The 10,940-nt window shown below is 40.6% G+C and overlaps 1 pseudogene; it reads right to left on the reverse strand.

The window, feature by feature from the left end:
• Window positions 1-8,662: 8,662 nt before the first annotated feature.
• LOC118762365 lies at window positions 8,663-9,687 on the reverse strand (annotated as a pseudogene).
• Between the last annotated feature and the right edge of the window lie 1,253 nt (window positions 9,688-10,940).

Raw genomic sequence — 10,940 nt, forward strand, 5'->3', positions numbered from 1 at the left:
GGCCAAACATAGATATGGACAGTACAACTGATGGGATCAGTGAATCGATATGATTTTACATAAATGTGACATCAAAAATAAAATACAATACATAAAAATCGAATGGAATACACTACAAAAACAATACAAATGAAGCGATGATCAAGTTACGCTCCGATCCCACAAGCCCCGATCTACCGCTGATACCTTTTTATTTTTCCTTTTTTTTTTTTTTTTTTTTTTTCCTCGTCTATTCACACGGTTCCTTGCACGCACAACACTCGTGCAACATACTTCCATCTCTTTTGGAACGTACACTCTGACAGACACCTCTTCTCCAGCCACAGTTTCCTTTTCAAATGAAAAGAAAAAAAGGATCGTAAATTGTCACCAGAGATAAAGTTGCCTGTCTTAATTCCTTTTATCCTAGTATTCCATACAGCCTCTTTTGCTATTGCTACAACCGTGAGAAAACAATTCTTACCTTCGTTCGTTAGAACTCCCGGTGGGTCAATTTTTATAATTGACTCAGTCGACAGCCGTACTCTTCCTTCGCCGGACAACAGATGTTCAGCATAAGCCCACATTTCAGTTATCTCCGGACACTGAACAATAGCGTGAGGGACGGTTTCCCTGTCCCCACCGCATCTTGGACAGGTCGGCGACTGACGTTTACCATGTCTTGCGAGCTTATCCCAAACGGGCAAGGCACCTCTGTAGCATTGCCAGGTTAAGGACTTTTGGAAGTTGTCCAACGTTCTCAACCCGAATGTACGATGAAACAAGCTGTCCAGTTGAATAAATCCGAGACCTAGAGTCGACCCCAGGCCATCGTCGCATTCAGACTCTACCAACCCACTATATAAAATCCGTGTGGAACCCCCACCGCTGGCGTTGCCCGAGCGCCGGAACAGCAAGAGGGCCTTACGGCACTCTTTATGCCACTCACTCGACCTCGGTCTACGAGAACACCAGGCTTCCTGTTCGCAAAAACTCTTGAACTCAGGGAACATTTGTCTGGCCAGCGGAGACCACACCCGTTCACTATCCAGGAGAATCCAGAGGTGCCTCAACCTCAACGCATGTCTGCGCATCATTAACCAAGGCATCCCTAAACCTCCATTTAAAGGCTTTTGACAGCAGACAGAGCGTTTCACAAGTGGCGACCTGCCCTTCCACAAAAAGCGAAAGAGCTGTCTCTCCAACCTGATCAACCACGAATCCGGACAGGGCACGACAGTCAGGCGGTAGGTAATGACCGATGCGATAAACACATTGGCCACTTCCGCCCTCCCTTTCAGGGATAGCCACCGCCAAGACCAAGTCTTGACTACTGCAGCCACCCTGCTCAATACCTCCGTCCAGTTCTTCTCTATCTGGAGGCCTGGTCCAAACCAGACTCCCAGCAACTTAACCGGTCCCTCCGTCCAGCGCCTAACAACACTGTCTGAAGGCATCGACTTGCCAACCCAGGTGCCGAGCTGCAAGCCGACCGACTTTTCCCGGTTAATCTTTGCTCCTGCTACCTCCTGGTAAGCCTCAATAGTCTTACCTACTTCACGTAGGCGTACCACTGTGGTTACACTGATAGTGATATCATCCGCGAAAGCCGTAACAAACTCCTCTAGTCCTGGTTCTCTCGGGATGCCACTCAACCTTTGCAGTAATGGCTCGAGAGCCATCACATACAAAAGTGGTGAAAGCGGACATCCTTGACGAACCGAGCGTCTGATGCAGAACGGCTTCGAAAGGAAACCGTTCACCCGAACTATCGAGTCAATGTTGTGGTACAAAGCGATAAACCACCTGAGGAAGCCAAGGCCCAGGCCAAACCGCGCAAGTACAGTCGCTAGGTATCGATGGTCAACCCTATCAAAAGCTTTAGACTGGTCCAATGCACCAATGCCCCACCTTGCCAGATTTATTACCAAACCTCTCTATGGTATAGCGAATAAGATGGAGGGTATCCTGAATGGTTCTGCCTGGGATGGCACATGTCTGTGCCTCCCCGACTATACCATTCGCGACACGCGCCAACCTTTTTGCTAGAACCTTGGCCAAAATCTTCACTTCTGCGTTTAACAGAGTGATGGGCCTGAAATTCTCTAGAACGTCCCCCTTGTCCGGGTCCTTTCTGACCACGTCACTACTCCCCGGCGCACAGATCTGTTTCCAGTTCGCGTACCGTCAGTCAGTAGTTGCCCGAACAAGTCTGGCATACATTTATACAGCTCGTACGGAAGACCATCAAGTCCCGGTGACTTACCCGCTTTACAATCGGCCAAAGCCTCCATCACCTCCTCAAGTGTGATTGCCCTTCGCAAGACTCCGCATCCGACCCCGAGAGGCACGGCAGCCCAGTAAGAAAGTCCTCGAGGGCTCTCCCCCACCAGGACCGCCGTCACCCCCGAACAGCTGGGCGAAGTACTCCCGAAAGACCTCACACATTTTCTCGGGTTCGTTTATCAAGACACCATTTTGATTCGTCAAAGACCGAATAGAGAAACTATTTCCTTGCCGAGCTTCCACCACTCGGGCCCATCCAGCGGCTTTGATTCCTTCACTTCCCATTGCACGTAACTTAGCTCTGGTAATACTTCCCATGTGGTGGGCTTCAAGATGCTGGTTTAACTCCAGTCTTTTCACCCTCGCTTGGTCTGTATTACCAGTCCTCCAGGCTTCTTCTAGTTCCTTAACTAGACCATCTCCTATTTTACGTCCCTTCTTAGCTAAACTTATGCTAAACCTAATAGACTCATATTTGATGGCTCTTTTTAGGGCGTACCACCATTTGTTATTAATGATGGTACCTGTTAATGCCCTCTGTATTAACATCTTGATCCGCTTTCTGTACTCCTCAATCGCCAAAAGGGACATATTGAGTTTCCAGTAGCCAGATCCCTGTCTATGCAACTTATCTACCGTCAGTTTACAGGTAACCATCTTGTGGTCACTGTAGCTGACTAGAAAAAACTGTGGACACTCAACTATGGACTTATCTTTTTCTCTAATTAAAATCCTATCTAGATATGTTCTGGTAGACCCGTCACTATTTGACCACGTCCACTGTGGAGTGTTCGGGTGCTCCAACCTTATGGATCTGCTAGCTGAAATTGACTTAGCAGATCCCGAAAGCCTGTGTTACATTTTCTGTTCATGTTCGAGTTTGAGCCAACACAATCTGTGTGCTGCACATATTGTATTAGAGTCTCCTAACACTAGTGAATGCGACGTGGCTAGGAACTTTCCTAGGCCACGAAATATTCAGTTTGCGGGCCAATAATGTTTGGTGCATAAATAGCGACCAGCCTGATTGTCTTGCCATAACTGAATGTCAAGTCGAGAACGACCAGCCTGCCTTCTGGGTCAGAAAAAAACCAACTTTTTCTCGGCTACCCGGTTTCTTTTTAGTAGGACCAACACCCCCCCCCACCTCCCGCCCGACTCGGAGAAACGTATTTCTCGTAGCCGTTCAGGAGGGGGAGCAGATCTCTTGCCCCTTCACCCGGGTTTCCGTTGCAAACAATTACATCCAAATTTCTCGACCTGATGTCATTCAGAAAGCGTCCTTGCTTCCAGCTTGACAACAGGCCATGAACATTTAAACAACCAATGTGAATAGCCATCACTTACCTGTTTAATTAGGATTGTCCGGTGGAGGGGGACCCTCCACCTTTTTTTTATCCAGGTCGGGGTGGACGGTCTTGGGAAATAGATTTGTCAAAATCCCGTCTCACCACCGACAGAATTATCAGGTGGAGGGGGAATCTCCACCTTTTCCTTTTCTCGCGGGATCGGAGCTGGTAAATCCATGAATATCGACTTGTTAAAATCTAATCTCAATGAAGATACAGTCTTTCTGTACTTATTTTGTAGAATTCTATAAGTCTTATTTGAGACTTCATATATGTCGTAATTGATAAATTCCTCTGAAAGGTTATCATTTTTTTTACAGTCTTTATGAGTTGAATGTCTCTCATGAGCTCAGTATCTTTAGTGTATACGGCTATTATGCCTTTTTCTTCTTTCTCTTCTGGCAGTCTTTTTTGGGTCGTTGTTCTGTAGTAGTCGCCGCTCTCGGCTGGGTTGCTGTTGTATTTTTCTTTTGTTTGTTGTTTTTTTCTCATCTGTTTCTTCTTATCTTCTCCTCTTTGTCTTTTTTCTCCTCTTCCTCCTCTTTCATTTTCCTTGCAGTTCCTTCGAATGTGGCCTAATTGACCACATAAAAAACATCGAGGTTTTCGGCCCTCAACAAACACCACGAGGTTCTCCTCCCCTACCTCAATTGTCTCAGGAATTGTTTGAATTATTTTAGGGTCCGCTTGAATGAGAAGATTAATTGTTTTACCATCCCAGCGTGGTTTTCCGTAGCGGTAGCCTGGAGGAGAGTAATTTTTTTCTACCTCTTTGATTAGGACTGCCGCCACAACCACATAGGTTCGACCTCTGGCGGGACCCTTGTAATTTTATTCGCGACGTCCTCATCCCCATATAATAGGGTATTAACTCCACGTCGTTCGTTTTCATCACGTTTCCACTGAGTTCTTGGTGCTATTTCTTTATTGGTGAACCTTACTTCCACCGTTCCGAATTTTTTTCCTCTTCTCAGAAATACTACGTCGCCCCAATATTGGCTTTAAGCACTTTTCTATTTTCTCTTCTGACATTCTTTCAATTTTTCTATTTTGTAGACAATATGTTGGAAAATTATTGTTTTTTTGCTTTTCTTCCTGTAATAACTTTTGCGGAGGTTCAATTTTCACACTGTTGTCATTTATTTCCATCATTTGCTGTATTTCATAATTTCGCTTTATTCGTCGACAGTATCTGGGTTCCACCCCCAGCAGCCAACGCAAACTTTTTTTTCCATTTTTTTGTTCTATCTGGATGCTAGGCACATCAATTATCTCTTCGACACAATGCCTTTGTTCTCTGGCAAAGTCGGAACCTCTTGGGGTGAAAGTTCTGACGAGCTCTCAGACACCATCTCAAAAATATCAAATATATATCCTCTCTGCTATTCCTTCTTGTAGCGGGGGAAACCCCTATTTCCTTGTCTGTAGTTGGCTCCTCGCCGGACATGTATTTCCTCCTCTCAACAGGAGAAACAAGTATTTCTGCTCCAACGGTAGGCTCCATGCTAGACGACATTCTTCCCCCCAAGGGGGGAATGAACAACGCGTGCTACCACAAGCACTAAGTGTTTTCAATTGAAAACTCCAACAGTTAAGTTATTCAACAGTTTAACAAGAAACAACAGTTGTTAACAATATTAACACCACGAAACAGCAATTCTTACTTCACGAACACATGTGCGACAGACGAAATACCGCTAAGCATTTCATCCAGCGTGCTAACGTTTCTGCCAGCTCGCCGCCACTTGAGCACTGGGATCGAAGTAATCGACTTACCCACTCCTCTGAAATTGCTGGCCTTGTGCCAAAAATAAAAACCAATATTAATATTGTCATTAGAGCGGTGAGCTGGCAGAATCGTTAGCGCGCCGGGAGAGATGCTTTGCCCGTCTTTACGTTCTGAGTTCAAATTCTGTCAGGATTAACTTTGCCTCTCAACCTTTCGGGATCGATACAATAAGTACCAGTTGAGCATTGGGGTCGATCTAATCGACGTAAACCCTCTTCCTCCCCCGAAAAAGCTGTCCTTGTGCCAAAATTCGAAACTAACATTAATATAGTCATTTTTCTTTATTTCGCATAGCAAAATATCCCAGTATTTATAGTTCTGAAGTATCTACTGAAGTATACGCACGGGACTCCTTCAAGTCGTGTCATTTACTGAGAAACATATTGCATTCTTTCAATATTTTGATAATGAAATTATGTACATAATATTAAACGTCGCTTCTTGAACGATTTGCCGCATTTCATTTCATTCTTTTTTATTTTGTTTTTCGCCATATTTCATGTTGTCATGGCAATCCAGGCGATAATCACTAATGTTTGGTATTGTTGGAAACGTTATTGTAATAGATTCAACTACTACTACTACTGTTGTTGTTGTTATTTCTCTTATCTCAATTATAGCCTGATTCTGATACAAGAAACGGTTCCTATGTGTTACACTTCGATTCCATTCCTGTATTCTAGCTTATCTGTTTATATCCAGTAAATATTGTATTTGTCACATTTATTATCAGTTTCAATGTAATATGAACGTATCTCTTAACAATATCTTTATCGATTCTCCGGACAGAAACATTTCGCTGTGTTCAATACAGTATCACTATATCAACGAATTAACCATGAAAGTGTTGTTGGCAAGTAGAAACTGTATTTTTCTCATCTTTTCTCATTTTCACACTACCTACACTATTGTACTAAAAAGAATATTAAAACAAGATCATGGATAATCTTACGTTTCCATAGATGAAATTACCTATTTTATTTTTCACCTGAATTTCTACAATTTGAAAAATCGAGAATTTCACCAGAGTATGTGAGAATAGGTTTTATATTTTCGAAATGAAAATATCTCTCTCTTTCCTGACAGTATCATCGCGATGGAAAAGATAAGTTCCATTCAGCTACCGGAATCCCCTATGAGTGCTACTCATCCTCTCAGGTAAGAAGAAGGTGAACGTGAGTAACACTCTCAGTATCTGATCAATTTTTCTCTTGCACTATGGATGAATAAACTCTAAGTGGGCATTTGTTCGCAAAGTGGCAATGCTAAGAAAAGCTGTTAAAAAGAAAAAAATATCTAGATGATAAAACGAAAGATTATAATGCTTTTCACTGAAAATAAAGCGCTTTACAAATGTTCTTTACCAGAATTGTGCTATCTCCATCAAGCAAGTTCTTTACTAACTGAAGCCAAATTTTAAAAATAACTCGATTTTACTACTCGCTTAAATAAGATTAGCTGTTACCATATAAATCACAGAAAATATTGTTGACTAGAAGCTAAAAGCCTGCAGAATTCTATATCATTTCCGATATTAACTACTCGTGTGTGTAAGTGTGCGTATGTGCGTGTGTTTTGTTCTGTCCTCTGTGTGCGTGTGTGTGTGTGTGCACAAGTGTAATGTTTCATCAACTTGGAAATGTTTTACTAGCTTTTCCACATAACACAATTTTCCTGTGTAATTATCGCTTTATTTACATTCAGGAATCTCATCATAAACCCAAATTATGGTGACTTCGTTCTCACCGACTAACGTTTTATTTCGAGTACATTTTTTTCTTTTTGAACATTGCTTCTTGAAGAAATTAAACACACTGAATATGCAGAAGAGAGGCCTCTTAAACTTGTAAGTCCTGCTGTTGGAGTGAAAGCAAAATTTCCTCGGGGATTTTGTCGGTTAATTCTCAAAAAGCTACTGAAGAGATATTGACTCAAAAGAGAAAACTAAGCTGGCTATCCGAAATAGTTGTAACACTTTTATAGGAGTGCTACACATGCTTTAAAAATATTATAATCACTAACCATAATTCTTCACACTGAACATCTTTTACCATATATATGTCTGTGTGTGTGTCCTTTATACAAATCCTTAATTTTTTAGTTAGAGGGCTCGCACTTTCTATGGTCATTTAAAACTGTCCAAGGGTGGTCGTGCACATCTTTACATTTCCCCAGTCACCCCGAAAAGCCACTAAAAAATCAATAGAAGTGGATTTTTGTGAATTTTCTATCCAAAACCCAATCCAAATGCCGGAAACTTGATACGCCAATTGAATGCCAGCTAGCTGTATGTGATTGGTCGGAGATTTGGACAGTACTCGCGTGTATGTGCGCACGCACGCAGCTATATATGCATGCACTAGCACTAGTATATATGTATATATATAATGTATGTATATATATTTATATTTATATATGTGTCTATTATACCCATACGCATATACACGCACGCGGGTGCAAGCACACTTACGTATATAAACCTACGCAGTAGACATATAAGATGGCAAATTTAGTTATTCCTCCGGGGACTGAAAAAGCCATGAACAGCTTTAACTGATTTTCTACTCGTATTAGGTTCTCATCAGAGTTGACTGCATTAATAGAACAATCCTAATATATATATAATTGAAATTTATCTGAGGTGACCAAAATGATCGAAATAGATTTACATACATGCAACCTAATGTATTAATACACACACGTACACACACACATACACACGCATATATGTATATATATATATATATATATATATATATATAGTAATACTAAGCAATTAAGGGTTTAGCAACGAATTGCCTTACCACACACCGAATTTAGAAATAGCAGTCAAAGAGATTATAGCTATTTCTTCTACTAAAAGGGAGATCACAGTAAAGACACAGCATTTGAAAGGCAAGCACAAACAGGTAAAAGAGAATGAATTAACGATGTATATATATATGTGTGTATATAATATATATATATATATATATATATATATATATATATATATATATATATATATATATAAAGTTTTGCCTGAGCCGAGATATGTGCACGGAATTTAAAGGTTAAAAACGCAAGAATTTTCTTGACAACATAATATAATATATATATATAATATATATATATCTATATATATATATATATATATATATATATATATATATATATATATATATATATATATATATATATATATTAGGGTGTCAAGAAATTCTTGCGGTTTTTAACCTTTAAATTCTGGTGCAAATATCTCGGCTCAAAGAAAACTTTATTAATCGAAATAAACACCATCAGAATCAACACACGTTTGTCAACGGGAAACAAGTTTATTATTGCCAGTAGCGTAAAAGTTCTGCGTTCTGATGACGATGAAGGCGCGTTTGGCATCGTCTTGGTTTTTGAAGTATTTATCACGCAGGAAGCTGTCGAGATGCTTGAAAAAGTGGTAGTCGGTAGGCAAGAGGTCTGGTGAGTGTGGCGGATGAGACAGAGTTTCATAGCCCAATTCGTTCAACTTCTGCAGAGTCAGTTGTGCGACGTGCGGCCGAGCGTTGTCGTGGAGAAGAATTGGTCCTTTTCTATTGACCAATGCTGGCTGTTGTTGTCGGAGTTTCTTATGCATTTCATCCATTTGCTGGCAGTACTTCTCCGCCGTAATGGTTTTGCTTTGATCCAAAAGGCTGTGATGGATGAGGCCGACCGCAGCCCCCCCCCCCCCAAGCAGTCACCATGAGCTTCTTTTGGTGCAACTTTGGCTTCAGGAAGTGCCGTGGAGCTTCGTCGGCGTCCAACCACTGAGCTGAGCGTCGCCGGTTGTCATAAAGAATCCACTTTTCATCGCAACTCACAATCCGGTCGAGAAACGGGTCGTTCTTGTTGCGTAAAAGAAGGGAACACGACACTTCAAAACGGCGTTTTTTTTAATTTTTGGTTATCGTTCAATTGGTGCGGCACGCAATTCTCAAGCACTTTTGTTTTTTCCATCTCTTTCAAGGGGTTGGAAATTGTCGTATACGTTGCGTCTAATTCAGAAGCAAGCTCTCGAACAGTTGTGCGTGGATTGGCTTCCACTAAGGCTCATAGTCGATCGTTGTCAACATCCGATGACCGACCACTACGCTTATCATCTTCAAGATTCTCGTCACCGCTACTAAATTTCTTGAACCATCATTGTGCTGTACGTTCATTAGTGGTTCCTGGGCCAAACGCATCGTTGATATCGCAAGCTGTTTCAACAGCTTTTCGGCCTAGCTTGAACTAGAATAAGAAAATTGTGCGAATTTGCTTTTTGTCCATGTTGTATTCAACGTTACGGAAAAGATGGTCTAATTATTCAAAAAGAAAAAGAGTAACACGATTAGATAGAGCAAAAGACGGGCTTTAAAATGATATATAAAGTCAAAGTAATTTAACGAAAATTAATTTGAAAATGCATCATTTAAAACCAAAATAAAAAATTCCGCAAGAGACAATCTAATAAATATATATATACATATATATATATATATAATAGAAATATTAAAATAACTAAGTCTCTCTAAAAGAGAACAGCGGCAGCGTTCCCGGAAAATAATAGTTATCGCCATACTAATATGGCATTCTTATAAAAATAAGAAAAAAGCTGTCCGCTTATTAGCTCCATGAGGCCATCGCCTTAAGTTAGCTATTTGATACACAAACTGTATCCATATAACCTTCGAACAAGGAGGTCAGTCGCTCCACACTACTTGACCGGCCTACAGACGCGTTTCGGGGTATTGCCCCTTTTCAATGCAGCGTAGCCAGCCAGTAGGTGTCGCTTCCGAACAGAGATTGTCGGAAGCGACACCTACTGGCTGGCTACGTTGCATTGAAAAGGGGCAATACCCCGAACGCGTCTGTAGCTGCCGGTCAAGTAGTGTGGAGCGACTGACCTCCCTTTTCGAAGGTTATATGGATACAGTTTGTGTATCAAATAGCTAACTTAAGGCGATGGCCTCATGGAGCTAATAAGCGGACAGCTTTTTTCTTATTTTTATAAGAATGCCATATTAGTATGGCGATAACTATTATATATAATATATATATATATATATATATATAATATATATATATATATATAATATATGTATATATATGTATGTAGTATGTATGTATGTATGTATGTATTGTATGTATGTATGTATTGTATGTATATATATATATATTGCCGTATGTGTATATTTATATGTGGATGTTAGTTTTTATGGCAAGTAATACAAAGAATCAGTTTAATATTAAAAACTGAAACTTCTCGATACTTTTTAGCAGAGTACAGGAAGCGGCTGACAGTGATTTCGAAGTTTGTACTCGATTACCTTCAACAGATCGTGATTTCCTATGATTTTGTTTTTCCTTTTGTGAACTCTTAAATACCACAAAACCAACTTTATATACGAAGGATATCAGTACTAATTACAGCAAAATCAGTTTATGTTGGATTTTCAAATGAATTAGTTGTCTTTATTAGAATTTATATTAACCTAGTCATTCGGACCGTTATTGACTTAATAATTTAGGTCCCTTTCTGC

This window comes from Octopus sinensis, linkage group LG2 (genome assembly GCF_006345805.1).
Source record: "Octopus sinensis linkage group LG2, ASM634580v1, whole genome shotgun sequence".
NCBI lineage: Eukaryota > Metazoa > Mollusca > Cephalopoda > Octopoda > Octopodidae > Octopus > Octopus sinensis.